The sequence below is a fragment of the Saccoglossus kowalevskii genome, chromosome 3 (assembly GCF_978046115.1).
Source record: "Saccoglossus kowalevskii chromosome 3, keSacKowa6.1, whole genome shotgun sequence".
Lineage (NCBI taxonomy): Eukaryota > Metazoa > Hemichordata > Enteropneusta > Harrimaniidae > Saccoglossus > Saccoglossus kowalevskii.
In genome coordinates, this window is record NC_140643.1 from 27,489,073 (window position 1) to 27,507,655 (window position 18,583).

Here is an 18,583-nt window from a genome sequence, read left to right on the forward strand (position 1 = left end):
CGCTATGCCATCTCATCTCATTATAGAGCATTAAAACAACGTTTCATTTGGGTAAGTATTTAATTTTGGGTATTTTTTTTATCCATTCGATTATTTTGCTCAGCCTCCAAATACATTTCGCATTTATGTTTTAATGTTTATCTAATCCTTTCATCATCTGTCCCTAATCCGAATTTGGATTAGTTTTGTTCTGTCCATAGTGTGATCACTGCGTCTATATTGACTCTCAGCTGTGATTTTACTTATCTAAGAAGATTTCAAATTAAGAATGTATTTTAATTTGTTGGCAAGTCATATGCCCTCCATTCCATTCGTGATTACCGTCAGAGCGTGACTATCGCCTGAAGTGCGGATTGATACAACACTCTGGCGGTAAGCACTCATGTCTGACGTCAACTAAGAAATATTCTATATACATATCGATGTGGCTACGTTCCGCAGATAAGGTCACATGTCTTCTGTGAACGAAGTGTTTAATATTGTAAACGTAATTAAGATGACATTTATTGACTTATACACGAACGCGACTCTTGTTTCTGCACTTCTGCGCATGACGACAATGACTAATTGTTGTCACCAACGTATGATACGATTTTACTGCAGCTCAAATTTTAATGAAGTTCGATCTTTCTTTTAAATGCGCGTGACTAATGTGATATATCTTGTTTAATAAACCTTCCATTGTTTAATAAACCATCCATATTAATTCTTTATAAAATTATAATTATTTCTATGATGATTATCAAGAATTTGGAGACATTCAAGAGTTGAATTTTCTGACAGAAGTGTATATACATGTATAAAAGCCATAGCGCAATTAAAAAGAAGATTTTGTGGGTTTGGTTCTCTCTCTGTAAAGTCCCCTGTGGTGAAAAGGGTTTAGGAAAGATCTGTCACCCTTGGGGGCAACGAAACCCATTATCGCGATTGTATCTCCATCACTTCTATGCCTGCTGTAGACAGATTCAAAGTCATCAAATCGCAATGCTTAACTCAGTTTCATCATTTGATAGCAATCTTTCGATGTCACCAATATGCTGCACAAGGGTGAGGAGTCTTAGCTTGGTGTCATTAAGTTATTCATCGCCGTTTGGAAAGAGTTAGTGACGTCATACTCTCTATGTTGTATTTCTTTACGTTAAAATGAATACACCATAATACGCAAATACGATTAAAAACAATTCAAATATTTAGGTTTATTATTAGCATACTTTTTAGCAAAGAATAAAACTGTCGAGTCATGGAGCTAATTCAGAAATCGAGTGTGTGCTATAATGTGCATTATTATAATGGTTTTAGTGAAACCACACCATTTATTAACACTGTGATCATCGGGGAGATTGACAACATGACGCTGGGTGTTCGTTCCTATAGTGTGGTATTCATCGAGAGTTAGTATATTCCCACGATTTCCGTGATGTATAAACATCACAGTGAAACTCAGAAGAAGAAGTGGCAACTTGTCATCATTGCAGAATCATCATTGGCTTTTCGCATTATGTGAGAATTTGTAAACAAAATATGCAAACCAGGGGAAAAACAACTGTGATTATACATCAACCACGATATTAACAACTGCAAGAATACTAGACAGTAATAGCAGCAACAAATGAAACAGATTTGGTAGACGAAGTAATGGATACAATGATTTTTTCACAGCACGCTTATTCATTCATTTACTAAGAATTATTCAGTACTAAGGAATATAAACGTAGGAAGAATGATTATGCGGTACTGGGCGGCTTTAGCGAAAGACTGATATAAAGTACCAAGAAGAATATACAACTCAGTGTGCTTGTATAAGACTATCAGATTGTACGATGACAAATATACCCTCTCGTAGTATCAGAACAATAAATACATTATTCACTAGGACAGCGATGGATGGATATTTCTGGTGATTACTGATATTCTTCTATGCACACATGCAAATCGTTTTTTTTTTTTTTTTTTTTTTTTTTTTTTTTTTTTTTTTTTTTTTTGTTAAGAAGATGCAAGTGTTTTGTTAACCTGCCTCTCAGACAAGATTGCCCTTCTCTTAGCTTTAATACAGCAGAGAAATTGTAGTGACAGTAAAGATAAATAAAATGGAAGCTACTGAAATGTAATCTTTTCGGTTACCAACAATGCATTTCGGGACTTTAACAGGGATCCTCTAACATTTAACATCTCGCTTTTTAAAATAACCACCCGACACAGTGATGTTCAGTGATGCGTCTACTAATTTGCTCCGGTCTGTTCGCGATTAATGCGCGTCGTTAGTATCACCTACGCACGGGGAACATCCGAGCAGAGGACTCAGGATTGTGCTGTACTGCTTCGACATCCAATTGTATCCGGTCAACCCAATTAGTTTCATTAGTTGGAGGACTCTGTCACACGTCATACGTGCCAATCTAGTGTAATTTCAGACTCGGAGATGGCGTTGCTATGGTGACCAGATGCCGAGCTTGACAGCATGTACGCGGCATCCCGGAAATGCCAACACTGTATCTGGTGGTCTGCCGGAAAACGGTGAAACTAATTCGTTTGGGAAAATAGAGATTTTCAAAAATGGTGTGTGTTTTAGCTAATCTTTTTAATTGCAGAGCAATGTCTCCTATACCGTTTTTTATATTCGAAATGATCTGACACTCAACTACCTTTCTTTCATATTGAATTAGGTGCGACTATAACGTTTCTAGTGAAGGTAGCGTTTAATTGAAGTATTTGTGATTTAAATTTAATGTCGATGTATACAAGAAATCAATATCTCACTTGATTACTGATTCGAGCCGAAACATTTTAACTTGAGATGACATATTCAGTGTTTTAAGCAACATACAAAACAAATATCCATAATGCCATATATCTATATCCATGTAGGATACAGTGTCGTCAATTTCAGCGGTGACTGTATCTGCTAGCCTATAAAGTGAGCACTATCCTTTTTGTGATCATCGGGCCAAATTGAAACACATATGTCGTATACTTAATTATTTGAATAATGACAATTAATTATTTGAATAATGATAATTTCCTACTGTGAACGGAAAAATCCAACTAGCAGTATTGCCATATAGCTCTCCATTTCGCTGACAAAATAACAATATTGCTACTTTGTTAACAATACAGTAAGCTATGTTTCAATGTCAGTGCAACCATAGGCCATATGGTACTAAACGTGAACTTATCATGACTTGTTTTCCATTACAATACAAAGAATTGCTTAAATTAGAGTAACTACTAGTATACTGTCATGGCACAGCATTACACATGAGAAATCAATAGTTTTTCAGCTGGGATGTAGTGCAATGCGCAGCACAGTCACCTAGGGTGTGATGCGATACACGGGACAATCTATTGTGATGCGATGTGCATTGAGTCAGCTGTGATGCCACGAAAAATGCACGAGAGTTGGCGAGGTTCTGATACAATCCACATAACAGTTTGTGTGTGATGCAATGGGCACAATTGTCAGGTGGTGATGTGGTGTTGGATAGTTTGCTGGCGTCTACTGCAATGCATAGAACAGTCAGCTCGAAGGTGATGCAGTGCGCTGGATAGTCAGCTGGGATGCCAAGAAATATGCAGGAGAGTCAGCAAGGACGTGACATAATGCATGGGATAAACAGGTGGGTTCTGTTGTAATGCGCAGATACCTGGGATGTGATGCAATGCGCAGTATAGTCAGCGGTATTATGAGGTAATGCGCAGAACAGTCAGTAAACTGGATTGCCAAGACATATGCAGGTGAGTTAGCTTGAATGTGGCGCAATGCACATGATAGCCAGTGGGGATTTGGTATAATGGGCAAGACAGTCAACCGGGGATGCAGTGAAATATGCAAAAGAGTCAGCTTGGATGTGACGCAATGCACATGATAGCCATCCGGGGTTTGATGAAATGCGCAGAAAAATCAGCAGAGGTACCACGAAAAAATGCAGGATGTCGAGTCATCTGGGATATGACGCAATGCGCAACAACTGGGTTCTGTCAGCTGGAGTACCACAAAATGCGCAGGTTTGCGGCGAACACCATGTACTCCGTCTACTTTTGAATAATGACGCTGTATAAAGCAAATTAAAGATGCACTGGAATAGTTTATCATTTTAAATGACTCATGCGCGCGACATCCCGTCCCCGCGCGAGGCAAACTGTAAACAATGGTTCAGTATGCAGCAGTATTATAATAATACCGTTGTCCAATGTTGTTGTTTTTTTATCATTTTATTTGGAAACTAGGACAATTATTAAAAATATTATCTTGATCTGCTGTGCATCTATGAAACGAGCAAGGTGACCTAATTGCGTTCATCTGTTATTGATGTTGTGACATTAATCACTACTTGAGATCACATACGCTGATAAAAATTATCTTCATTTAGCTAAAAGTAACTAGGTTTTCGAAAGAAACCCTATAAATGACAACTTTGAAATTATTTATGGTAAAACACAAGACATCACTGGCTGATCTTTGTGAAGTCTGTTTAATATCACCATGCATGAGTGTGTATGTAGTGTATATTTCTATTGATGTACCCCCCTATCTCCCCCCAAGGCCTGGGCTGACCTAACCGGCTGAGAAGCAGAAAATGGTGAATTATAAGTACGCAAGGATGACTGCCATCAAATTACACACCGAAGGTCATTAAAAATCATTACTTATATCTTCTACGCGGTTTCCCACTTAAAGAAGAGAAGATTGTTTACAGAGCGTGCGTGACCTGAACATTTTTCAGCTAAACATATACAGAATTTGCGATTGTTCATATAAAGTATACATTTCAAACGCAGCTAAATGTTATTGCAACCCGGCGGCTACAGTTAGTGAGTAAACTGCCTGACGAATCTTCTTCAACGCACACTTTTGTTCAAGACGTTCGTGCCACCATTTCAATTGCCTGATCACATTTAGATCTGAGTTAAGTCCATGTCTTTCCCATCGCTACTGTTCCCGTCGTGGTGTTACCGTCGACACTTATGTTACCGTAGCTATAGTATCACTGTAGCCACCTGGACTGAAACGATTTCTTTTAAACAATATTAACGTTCGCACAAAAACACAAAAATATTTCCCCCTTCCTACCTCAGCTGCGAGTAATGTGTTTTAAGTATAGCATAACATCGTTGTATATTATCAAATCATGTACATATGTGGGTTAAATGGTCCAGTTAGCAATTGTTGAAACCCGACATCCTTGGAGAAATGATCAATTATTTCAAGATGCCATCTGATGCGTTACATTGATTTTACCGGAATGCACATGTAACTACGACAAATAGGGCACCTGCACAGACTGGACGAAACCAGAAATGTATTATAAATATATTATATTGAATGGATGTAACGTAATTACAGTATAGTTCGTAATATCCAAACCTATGCTTTTTGATTTCACAAACTGAAAGCATTCCATGCCTAAATGTCAAGTAGTGGTAATTCTCCTAAATCGAACTGCTGTATATGATGTATTTACGTCGGCTACAATCACCTAGAATGAGTACTAATGCGACTGCTATCTCTAATTACCCAGAGTGCAGTGCAATGTTAAATTTCCAGTTGCAGAAAGCTTCGTGCATTTCACGGTAACTTACAAGCTGTCAGGTGAAGCCAGCCCAGTCGCCCGGGGCCAGCGGTAGTGTATGTTGCTTCTTCTATCCATTGATCATTACATTATAGTTTGATCGCCCGAATTTGGAAATGAATTATTTAGATATAGTGAAATCACTTTAGCCTGACATTGTCGATTATAACTGCGTGTTGTGTATTCACCTGCTGTCGATTCACTTTGTTTCTTCTTGTCAATTTCGTTATCTCTAGTAGTGTGTCAATTCATCAAAGCTATCGAGAATAACGAGTGTATTTTATGACGCGCCAGAATCACTGTAATCAGCATTAGGGATGTCATTCATGTCGTCTTGGCAACAGTCTAGGGTGAGGAATATTATTTCGATTTTTTTATATGAAACATCGGCCAAGAAATTGACAATTTGGATCGGACGTTTTAAACGTCAAGTTGAAAGAGATAAAGTTTCAACTGAAACCTAACGGCGTAATTAACAATCTTGTAACCAGTAGCGCAGTCAGTACGCGCTGACAGAAAACTGAATTCCGGTACATAAACCGGATAAACCGAAGTTTTGATATCAGAAAACAGAGGTAACATTTGCCTTCCATAAGTATGATTCTCTGTTTTTTACGTGTTATCGGCTTTCGATGAAACATACACGATGACTAACGAGCATCGATCAAGATATAATCGCTTCCCTTCCAAAGTGATCGTGAAAAGGGACGCATCTTGTAATTAAACAAAAGATAGAATTCACCACATGGGAAATATTAAATTCCAAAAACAAATTACACATTTGAAAGATATTTACAATCAGATTCCGTATATTTAGTCCGTTAAGAGATGGATACAAAGGGAATCTGTAAAGGAGATGAGAACTTACCTTTAGTGATAAAACTGTGTTTGCAGCAGGTAAGAAGGCGATGCCGTTTTTAACCCGATAGACGCCAGATATTATTAAAGAAATACAATGCAGTGGCCTTCTATTATACCATCATCCACTTCCTAATTTACATAATTTATTCAGTCTGTCATCGTCTTGCACTCGCGCAGAACGAATACTATGAAGATATATGGTGATGCAAGTTTTCGCGCGCTGTACGTGGGTGTATGCGAGGTAGGTAATCGTAATTTCTATATTTTCAATTTTCTGACAAGTAGATTTTTACTGCAATAACTGTTATATTCGTTTGTTTACATTTCTATAATGAACTTAATTACAAGTTTCAGGTTCCTTGCCCTGAACTTCGACCACGCAATACTGCTCTGTTTTACACCGCTTGTGAGAAAGATTGCTACTAATATTTTGATAAATTGATATTTATGTACTACATCGTGACGAACCACTCCCAACACATTCCAAAATGTGTCTTTTCCTAGCTAAATTACGACGTCGTCAATGTTTTTTTGGCGTCGCTCTATTCAACCGGGTACGATGTGTATTATGCTATGTATCCCATAGTGTCCTATTAGAATGGCGCTGAATATCCCCTCTGCAAGACATTCAGTGACATAATTATCTTCTATGAAGTACCCCCTTCTGCTATTTGCCTAAACTCGTAGCAGCTCTTCAATTTACATATAAGGCTCCAATTATACTATGTTATCAATTTTAATGAGCAATGACAAGAATATACTGCTCCACTGACAATTTCTACTGGTTACAACTAAAGAAATCTCATTGATGACAAATACAATTTCAAAACTTGCCTGAAATTTGAAAACGTTACAACGCAGTCTAAGTAGGCTTAATTTAAACAAAAGACCGTTCATATCGCAAAAATCGCTGGTCTTTATAATCATATTACTGATTACAATTGATTATATCTAACTTGATGTGTTATCAGGGTATCCAGCAATCCTTTCAGATTATAACCAACCACTCGGGAGTGTCGTGCATGGACAACGTATGCCCACGTATAATCAGTCAGGATGCCAATTTTGCATCTGCCTCGATTGATTGGCCTGATGAAGCGTGAGAAAGGTGGTTTGTATTGCACAGAGAACTCAGCTACCGCAAAACGAAGGAAAGGAAAACGTTGATTTCAGCAAAAGTACAGCACGTCACGTGTTTAGTGATTTTACTCTGATCCAGCCCCCGTGGGAAGACGCAGTGGTGACGAGGTGCCGAATAACTGTACCATCTTACTGTCTTGATTACCCCGCCGTGAATAACCTACGCGGACCGGATGATTATCATTATTATTATTCAAAATTGCAGTGGTAGTTGTTGACAACGAAGAAACGCATGTGTGACAGGAGTGTGGTAATAATTGGCAGCGCCTGCTGAGGGGAAATTGCCATATGAGCTTGAAAGCATAGTGGAATAAATCATAGTCGCGTGTTTTGGTTGACCAGTCATCTAAACACGATGTCTTTGTTTGATTTACGAGCCTCGTAAGTACTGCGTTGATGTACGCACGTGAGCGGAAATATACTCATGGCATCTTTGGTATCCCCATTTATTTGATGTTGTTAATAGTCAAAGAAAAACACACTTGTAGTGGCGATGCGCTTATTCCCCAACGGCAACAGCGGAGACAAAGGGTCTCACTTTAAACGTTATAACCCAAATTACGATGAACGATGACATTCCGAGTCAGCCACGAACACCTTCAAACAGATCGTTCGAAAGCTGAAATCATATTCTCGCAACAATATAACAGCTCAAATATCAAAAATATCATTTGTAAATGATTGCAATATTTAAAATATCACAATTTAATTGTCATTTAAATTTTGTCATTCACAACGAATTACCAATACTCACAAGCACAGTAAAATCTGAATGATACTCCAAAGGTATGTACAAGACAGACAGACAGACAGACAGATAGATGCCCTTCTCCCAACTAAATGTATGACGATCCTAGCAATTGGGCAGAACAGTCAATCTCCTATTGTATTGAAATGTTAATTACATCTCAAGATTGTTTATGAATGTGACCTTTACTGGTAGTATAAAGCAATTATTCTTATTTTGATTAATATTGATAATGTACAGAGTGTCGTGTATGTTTGTATTGTACCTTTTCTCATCATTTAATCAATGTTTTATATTTTTTGGCATGCGTTTGTGTCTATTTGAATCTGTATAAATTACAATAAGAGTAAAGACGTTGTCATTAATATGATGTTTGACGTTAGTTTAATTAAAATGCGGAATCATTGAAAACGTGTTAGTAGATAATAGTCGTGAAAAATCACGCGCTAAGTATGTACATTATACTGTTAAAATCTATTTTATCATATGTTTTAATAGAAAACCCAATTGGTTTTGGTCTGGTTTGGGGCCATAACCATTAGTCATTCCAAACAGAGCAGTTGGACTATTTTCTGAAGAGCATGACCGTACAAATAAGATAATTACATTGAACCTGCAAGTCTTTGGGACTTCTTGTACCATCGCATTGCATTGATAACACAATGTCGTTCATTCCAACTAGGTTGAATAGAGCTACGATAAATTGATGGAAAGGTAAATATAAATATAAATTTGGTTTTCAATATAAACATAATGAATATCCCGATTGCATAATTCATTCATTCATTCAACGGAACGACCTCATTAGCTTTCCAAACTATGCAAATTCTGATCAGTGATGAGTGATGACATGATTTGAATTATCACGATATCATGTAATCACCAGTATTGACATTGACGTGACCTTGTAGAGTCAGTGAGTGATTATTTAACTTGAATTATCACGGTATCATGTAATCACCAGTATTGATATTCACGAGACCTGGTACAATCAATGAGTGGTGACTTGACTTAAATTATCACGATATCATGTAATCACCAGTATTGACATTAACGTGACCTTGTAGAGTCAGTGAGTGATTATTTAACTTGAATTATCACGGTATCATGTAATCACCAGTATTGATATTCACGAGACCTGGTACAATCAATGAGTGATGACTTGACTTGAATTATCACGATATTATTCAATCACCAATATTTACATTGACGTGACTTGTAGAGTCAATGAGTGATTATTTGACATACATTATCACGATATCATGCAATCACCAATAGTAACATTGACGAGACCTGGTACAATCAATGAGTGATGACTTGACTTAAATTATCACGATATCATGCAATCACCAATATTGACATTGACGAGACCTGGTACAATCAATGGGTGATTATTTGACATACATTATCACGATATCATGCAATCACCAATATTGACATTGACGAGATCTGGTACAATCAATGGGTGATTATTTGACATACATTATCACGATATCATGCAATCACCAATAGTAACATTGACGAGACCTGGTACAATCAATGAGTGATGACTTGACTTAAATTATCACGATATCAGGCAATCACCAATATTGACATTGACGAGACCTGGTACAATCAATGAGTGATGACTTGACTTAAATTATCACGATATCAGGCAATCACCAATATTGGCATTGACGAGACCTGGTACAATCAATGAGTGATGACTTGACTTGAATTATCACGATATCATGCAATCACCAATATTGACATTGACGAGACCTGGTACAATCAATGGGTGATTATTTGACATACATTATCACGATATCATGCAATCACCAACAGTAACATTGACGAGACCTGGTACAATCAATGAGTGATGACTTGACTTAAATTATCACGATATCAGGCAATCACCAATATTGACATTGACGAGACCTGGTGCAATCAATGAGTGATGACTTGACTTAAATTATCACGATATCATGCAATCACCAATATTGACATTCATGTGACATGTTACAGCCAATGAGTGATTATTTGACATAAATTATAACATCGGGATATCATGCAATCAATCACCCATTTATATCAGACGTGACATGGTACAGTTACGTCTCGATATAATACAGTCACCACAAATGTGAAGTTTACGCTAGTAACACACAATGCATTTCTCTAGCCATGTACACTGGGGATGGCCCAGGCAAACATACTGCACAGTTCTTGAAACCAACACGCAAAAGTGCAGCTCTATTTTTTTCATCTAACTACTGTTTCATATTGATGTCAGACCAATCAATCGTATGTATGTATGTATACATATAAAGATACACTCAGGTAGGCTTGACTGGGCTAATTGCCCTCTTGTGGCCACCCTTATGTTTATTATGATACTCTGTGTAAACTTGTTTGGTTGCCAATTTCATTCCGGAATGTCTATCCATGTGATGGTGAATGATACAAATGGATACAGCTGATGGATGTATTCAATCATCTATATATGATTTGACGCATCGGCTTGACAGTACTGAAATTGCCGATAAAACACTTATTCTATTTTGTAACTTGCTCACCAATACAAACATCGGGTTTTATACTGAGAGCTTAATTATGACTCGGAATGATATATGACTGTTGACACATGTGAAGCAGGGTGTCCACAATCCGTTCGAACCACCTGACATCACTCAATGTATACCATGGAGTTAATATAACTTTGTCTTACTAATTTGACTCTGTTGTATGTCGGTTGTTTTGTTTTATCCTTGTAGATTGTTTTGTAATATGGTGTAAATCACTTGTTTTGTGTTCTTGGACTTATGAATTTCTCTGTATGATTTATTTCTTAAGGAGCTATGGTTGGGCTTATTATTTCTAATTTCCGATATCATCATTAATTATATGTCGCCAATGAAGCAAGTGTTGTAGTCATGTACGTACTCGTATTTATTCACGTGTTGAAACACTCGCGTCATATTTGAACACCCGAACATCGCATTTGAAGGATGTTCCAATTTCGTGAAGAAAGGATTTGTGTAATTGCGTTAAGATAATATCATTGTCATGATATTGAAGTCATCTCCTGAGCCATGTTTCATATCCTGCCTACGTCATTTCATCTGTTACAAAGATAAAAGGTGTCTTTCTTTTCCTACTGGGAATAACTTACGAAGAATTACTGTACTGGCATCCTTGTTTTCATATATATCAAGATAACACTTATTAACCAAAAGATAGTATTTCGAAGAAAGCGACTGTCACATTTTTGTTTTACTCGAGCAAACAACTTTTCCTAATTCGTGTTCATGCATTCTTCCTAGGTAAGCATCGGTTTATTTTTTTATCTACATAGACGATGCTTAATGAATATATGTTATTTGCAGAGTAGGTGAATTTTTTTCCAAATGCCTAAGGCGCGTGTCTAATTTTATCGTATATAGAGAACTAAAAATCGATTGATTCAACGAAGAAGTCATTCACAACATTATTACTGTGTTTGTTTCACAGTGGGTCGTTGTAATGTTCGATTCCTAACAACAACTCGTTCTGTTTTTCACAACATATGTAAAAATTCTCTGAACTTTCAAATATAGCTCCTGACATCAATTATCTGGAAAGCTGATTATGTTTGTCATAAACGAGGAAACGATCGCACCACGCATGTGTCACTCTCAACTTCGTACTCTATCTATCCTTCTTATGGATTGTGACTATAATAATAATAACCGCGGAAAGTTGAAAGGCGCAATTTCGTAAAACTACTCCATGTACATAACACATCTTCTTGGGGATTCTGATGAAGATTATCGAGACCTTTGACAACGTGGAGTTGGTTAATTTGTTCACAGCGTGGCATGGAGCATCATGAAAGGTCGCTACCGCCATACACCTGCTATATTGCAATATGTCAGGGCACGATGTATCGTCGGCTTGGTGTTTGTTAATTGGCTCGCTTCAATGTTTTTATGCGGGGACAATACTCACTGGTGAGTTGTCCCCAGTTGTATGTATAGTTATTAAATGGATACTGTTTTAGTTAACATCATTAAAACTACATGCTCTGTGGATTGAATTGTAAATTTGAAATCAATATTGCGTACATTGTCGCCGTGGGGTTAACCTGGAGAGGGCGAGGTTACCGTGGGGGAGGCGAGATTACCCTAGAGAAGGCGAGCGAAAGTAATGCTGGGGTTAGCAAGGAGCAATCAAAAACACATAAGCTTCTTTTTCATCGTTGGATTATCATACACTAAACATCGTTTGATATATGTGTTTGACAAAACAACGCTCTAAGCCAATGCACCACAGACAAAACCTTGAACCAAATCGAAGTTTGACAGTGTAGCGTTGGTATTCAGTATTTTCGGAGCGGAGCTACGTCACAGAACGTTCTATGTTGCTATGTGTTTCTATGGGCTCTGTGCGAACTACTGTGGAACGCCGGTCGAAGAGTCGGTGTAATCAGCTACAGTCAAGAAAACAATGTTCGCTCCCCGATAACACAACAACGCCCCAATCACAACGCAATCATTTGAAAATAACTTTTCAATAGTCACAGAACTATTCTTGGTAATATTCTTAATATCAGTAAGTTTTCACTAATTACCTTTATAATTATAATTAATTAAATATTGGTATAACAATGTACATAGATCCCTTACTGCAATTACACTCTCCATAGACATTGTAAACACTTGAAAAAGATGGCTACGAGGGGCGTTCAATAAGTAAGTGTCGCGCAGTGATCCGGTTTTTGTATTTGCAAGGACGCACACCAAAGGAGACTTTTGATGAAATGAAAGAAACGTATGGTGATGATGCCCCATCACATGACCTTGTAAAACGCTGGCTTCGTGAATTCAAACATGAATGAATGATACTTGGGAAAAGAAAAAAATGGTTTATCTAATGTTTATAATCAAATAGTAAACAGTGCCATCACAGGAGTGGTGAGTCAGATTAAATCACCCTAATATTGATATTGTTGCAAAGGTTTACCCAGCTGTTCTATTTATAAAGTTCACAATTATTCTTCATATTTAAGGTTAAGTAGCTGAATAGTTATACCCGTGTTCACATCTGGTGTGTATGTTCCTTCACGCCGGCGCAACTCATTGCGACATTTGTTAAAAAGTTACGCCGGGGTAAATAAGGGAATATATCAGCACCGCGCGTAGCTATTAAATTATATTTACGTAGGCTTAAAATAGATTTGAACGCGTTAAGAATCTATAATATGGCTTGTTGTTAGGTTACCACCCTTGATGGAGTCTTCTTGAATCTATTCCGTAGATTGTAGTATGTGTAGTGTAGTGTGAAATCTGACATGGCCCAGTAAGCTGCCATAACAAAAGTTTCTTGCATTAGAATAACATTCACGTTGATTTTGAATATATATTTATGCATGTTATATTAAAAATTGCATGAATATTTATTTATGTTATATTAAAAATTGCAATCCCGTGTACTGGGGACATTGGAGGCATATGAACTACAAAATTTAAGTCTTTTTAACAACAAACATGGGTCCGCAAAACATATGATTGTGAACATCTCTCATTTGCAATCTGCAATTTTTAATTTAAATTTGACAAGTTTTTTGTTTTTGTTTTAGATGTCATACAATTGACTAATTTTCGCTAATGTGGGTAATTAATATGTAATGATTTCAGTCCTAAACTAATCACATCTGTGAAAAAAACACCTGAACATCTATGTACAAAGTTTCATTGACAATTGATGGCGGTACTTGAGATATCTGTGGAAAACTAAAAGTTGGCTAATTTACTAATTAATGTGTGCGGATTTTTATTTGAAACTAATTGGTTGTTCGCATTGCAACGGAGAATCTATGAACCATGTTTCATTGAAATGCGATGGTTAGTTCTTAATATCGCTGAAATATACATACATAAACACAAACAAGGTAAAATGAGTGTAATTGAGTCGAAAATATAAAGATATTTATTCTTCTTCCTTTCTTAAGGAAAATATAATCCGTCACAATCCAGTAAGCACTACTTTTGCATTCAATGATATGTATTCTAGGAAATGTTTGTTGTTGTTGTTGTTGCTGTTGTTGTTGTTGTTGTTGTTGTTGTTGTGGGGATGAATTAAAATTGAGTGCTACATTCATACGTATTCACGACAGTTAATTAACCTGTATGCGTTAAAAACACTGGTTCATCGTTTCAACGAGTTTGTATGCATGTACATCAGTACAATATTATTGCTTAATAGAAAAAGTAGACAAGAGACAGACATATTTAGTCAATCGAAACATTGCATATCTCCGAAAACAACTCTTGGGTGAACACAAGGTTATGAAATCTTTATCATTTTAATAACATGGCGTAACTTTTCCTAGTGAGAATACGGTATTCTGTTAAACACATACATACATACATACATACATACATACATACATACATACATACATACATACATACATACATACATACATACATACATACACGGAAGTTGTTTTTGTTGGTCAGTCGTTGTAAAGGTACCTTTCACTGTCACATAAAGACAATAAATACAAGTGGTTGTCAGTGACGCTCAAGAATGTAAACATTACAATAATTGTGGTTAAATGACAGCAAGTTCGGGGTTGATAAGTAAAACACGCGTATACATTTGGATGAATATCTACAAAGTTGAAGTGTTTCAAAGCTTCATTCAATAAATAAAAAGTGATAACACTTAGCTTCAAGCAAAGTTACGCCATGAATACTACAGATTATATACATCATTGTATTGATATTCAGCTTTCAGACATCGCTTCTGCGATGTTTGCAGTTACACGCACATGCATATGGGGAGACCAACTGATTATTTTAGCAAAATACATATATAATAGTTTTATACAGATAACAAACAGACACGTGGGGTAGCATGCAATTTTTGCATGTGGATAAGGAAACCTTTCTCTGAAAACGTGTTTAATACTTTACTGATCAATTTTAGTGAGTGGGCGAAAAAAACACGTGGGACTATCTATCCCGACACAGCATTGTACGAACCCAGTATACAACGGCGGCGGGGCGACTTTTGTGTTTTAGCCGAAGGCTTGTAGTTTATTGGGTTCTAAACATTTCCCGTTTTACTTCCAGTGTTATTAGGAGCATATACTAAATGCTATTTATCACGATAATAAAACACACGCCGTGCAAAATTGCTAGATACGAGTAACAGATGTGACCCCCAGTTTTGCGTAAGGTAAACGTGACATGTCAAAAAATCACTTGTTCAGTATTTCGGTAATCCTTGTCAGACATCGCTCTGATTCAATATTCGATAAACTCTTGCCAGACATTGCTCTTAGTTTAAAATTTCGGGAAACTCTTTCACTCTGGTCCAACATTCGGTAAACTCTTGTCAGACATTACTCTGGTTCAATATTTGGTAAACTCTTGTAAGACATTGCTCTTAGTTCAAAATTCCGGAAACACTTGTCAGATTTTACTTTGGTCCAACATTAGGTAAACTCTTGTCAGACATCGCTCTGATTCAATATTTGAAAAACTCTTGCCAGACATTGCTCTTAGTTCAAAATTCCGGAAACTCTTGTCAGATTTTACTCTTCAACATTCGGTAAACCCTGGTCAGACATTGCCCTGGTTCAATATTCGATAAACTAGACATTATAATTTGTTTTTAATGGAACACAGAGAAGGATAGAGCCAATTAAAATGTATAAAAATTAAATGTTCAAGGAGGAGATTCACTTTCTGTATTTATTTCGCTTTAAATCGAGTAAGTTATCGTGACAAGTTCAATGACTGAGAATGACTATCATATCGATCTGGATGCGCACGACTTCCCCGTTGAAAGTCGTGCGTACAAAATTTACATTAATTAACAGTGATGATGTCAGCAAAAATTGATCGAACCACTGTTGTCGTGACGTCATTGAATGTTATTGACTACATTTCAGTAAAATGTTTTTTCTTCACCTGATAATGTCTCGTGACTCCCAATATAAAGATCGTTGATTGAATCTATACACATTTTTTCAAAATGTCGGATGATTTTGGTGTTTTGGTTATGTTAAATCTCTATATCTGCAATACGACACTTTATATTTTATCTTTGTGTAGATGGGAAATTCCCACTCCCCTTGTTCTACTGTAAAATACTTAATTTTCACTTGGATGTTATTTTCGTTAAATTCGCTGAAGGGATGATTCAGTGCAAATAAAGTCAGTGAATATTTCCCTTTTTCATATATTTTACATTCAACTCATCGACAATCAGTGAAAATAAATTCCAAACAAAATACCCAAAAGTCTTTTCAACGGAAATTAATTCCAGTTAAAATAAAGAATTGTACAGTATTTGATACAAAATGCCCTGTATCTGCATAAATGAATAATTATAAATAATAGATGTTTTCGTGAAGGATTAATAATTATTTCAATTAATATTAATTAATTCTAAGACCTTATCCAAAAGCATAGATGTAAAGCAGTCTTACTCTGCTAGAGATTCAGAGTCCTACTACATGACACATAGATTTATATTCAATCTTTATCCGATTCCATTGTCCATTGTTGATTTACAGAACGTTATCTGTACAAACAAGGAAACATTACTCTGTTTGGCATGCTGATACACATCAATAAATGGCATGTTCTGTTCTGTTCAAACATTTTAATATTAGCTGTGTTGTTTGGCCATTTGACTCGACATTTTAGACATAGTTTCAATTCAAATATTTCTCTCTGCATATGGAATTGAACCTAATGGATATTAACATAGTTTTAATTACAATGCCAAAAGTAACGACAATTTTTATGCATGACTGCATACCACGATACAGTATACAAAAACACGGCTGGAAATGTGATTAGTATAATGGCAAACCCTTGAAATGAACTCGTCCGCGGCTGCCAGTGTAATTAATCGATCAACATGCATGTATGATGTTACAGACTACATCGCGTTGGTGCGGGTAGTGTAGGATTTGTACCATAGTATTCGGAAAGAATTAATTGGTTATAGGTTGTTGGATTACTAATAAATCAGATTATTATTGACATTTTACAGTATAAACTGTAATAGTGTAATGGCACTGAATGTGTACATTGGGTTCATTAGTTATCGTGTCATCCTTTCGGGTTGATGTGTCACTGAGTGTGGACATTGGGTTTATTGGTTATCATGTTATCCTATTGGATTGATGTGTTACTGAATGTAGACACTGGGTTTATTGGTTATCATTTTATCCTATTGGGTTTATGTATCACTGAATGTGGACATTGGGTTTATTGGTTGTTATGTTATACTTTTAGGTTTATGTGTCACTGAATGTGGATATGGGTTTATTAGTTATCGTGTCATTCTGTCGGGTTGAAGTGTCGTTGAATGTGGACATTGGGTGTATTAGTTATCGTGTAATCCTATTGGGTTTATGTGTAACTGAATGTGGATATTGGGTTTATTGGTTATCATGTTATCCTATTGGGTTGATGTGTCACTGAATGTAGATAATGGGTTTATTAGTCATCGTGTCATCCTTTTGGGTTGATGTGTCACTGAATGTGGATATTGGGTTTATTAGTTATCGTGTCATTCTGTTGGGTTGATGTGTCACTGAATGTGGATATTGGGTTTATTGGTTATCGTGTCATCCTTTCGGGTTGATGTGTCACTGAATGTGGATATTGGGTTTATTGGTTATCGTGTCATCCTTTCGGGTTGATGTGTCACTGAATGTGGATATTGGGTTTATTGGTTGTCATGTTATCCTTTCGGGTTGATGTGGCACTGAATGTGGACATTGGGTTTATTGGTTGTCATGTTATACTTTTAGGTTTATGTGTCACTGAATGTGGATATGGGTTTATTAGTTATCGTGTCATTCTGTCGGGTTGAAGTGTCGTTGAATGTGGACATTGGGTGTATTAGTTATCGTGTAATCCTATTGGGTTTATGTGCCACTGAATGTGGATATTGGGTTTATTAGTTATCGTGTCATCCTTTCGGGTTGATGTGTCACTGAATGTGGACATTGGGTTTATTGGTTATCATGTTATCCTATTGGGTTGATGTGTCACTGAATGTGGATATTGGGTTCATTATTTATCGTGTCATCCTTTCGGGTTGATGTGTCACTGAATGTGAATATTGGGTTTATTGGTTGTCATGTTATCCTTTTGGGTTTATGTGTCACTGAATGTAGATATTGGGTTTATTAGTTATCGTGTCATCCTTTCGGGTTGATGTGTCACTGAATGTGGACATTGGGTTTATTGGTTATCATGTTATCCTATTGGGTTGA

The 18,583-nt window shown here is 36.6% G+C and overlaps 1 protein-coding gene across 1 annotated transcript in view; it reads right to left on the bottom strand.

Moving 5' to 3' along the window:
* The window catches only part of LOC100376837 (uncharacterized), a 93,291-nt gene extending 86,782 nt beyond the window's left edge, over positions 1-6,509 (bottom strand). The window contains exon 1 of the mRNA XM_085496982.1: positions 6,436-6,509. The gene's annotated coding sequence lies outside the window, so the exon portion shown is untranslated. The remainder of the gene's footprint in view (positions 1-6,435) is intronic.
* Positions 6,510-18,583: the final 12,074 nt, after the last annotated feature.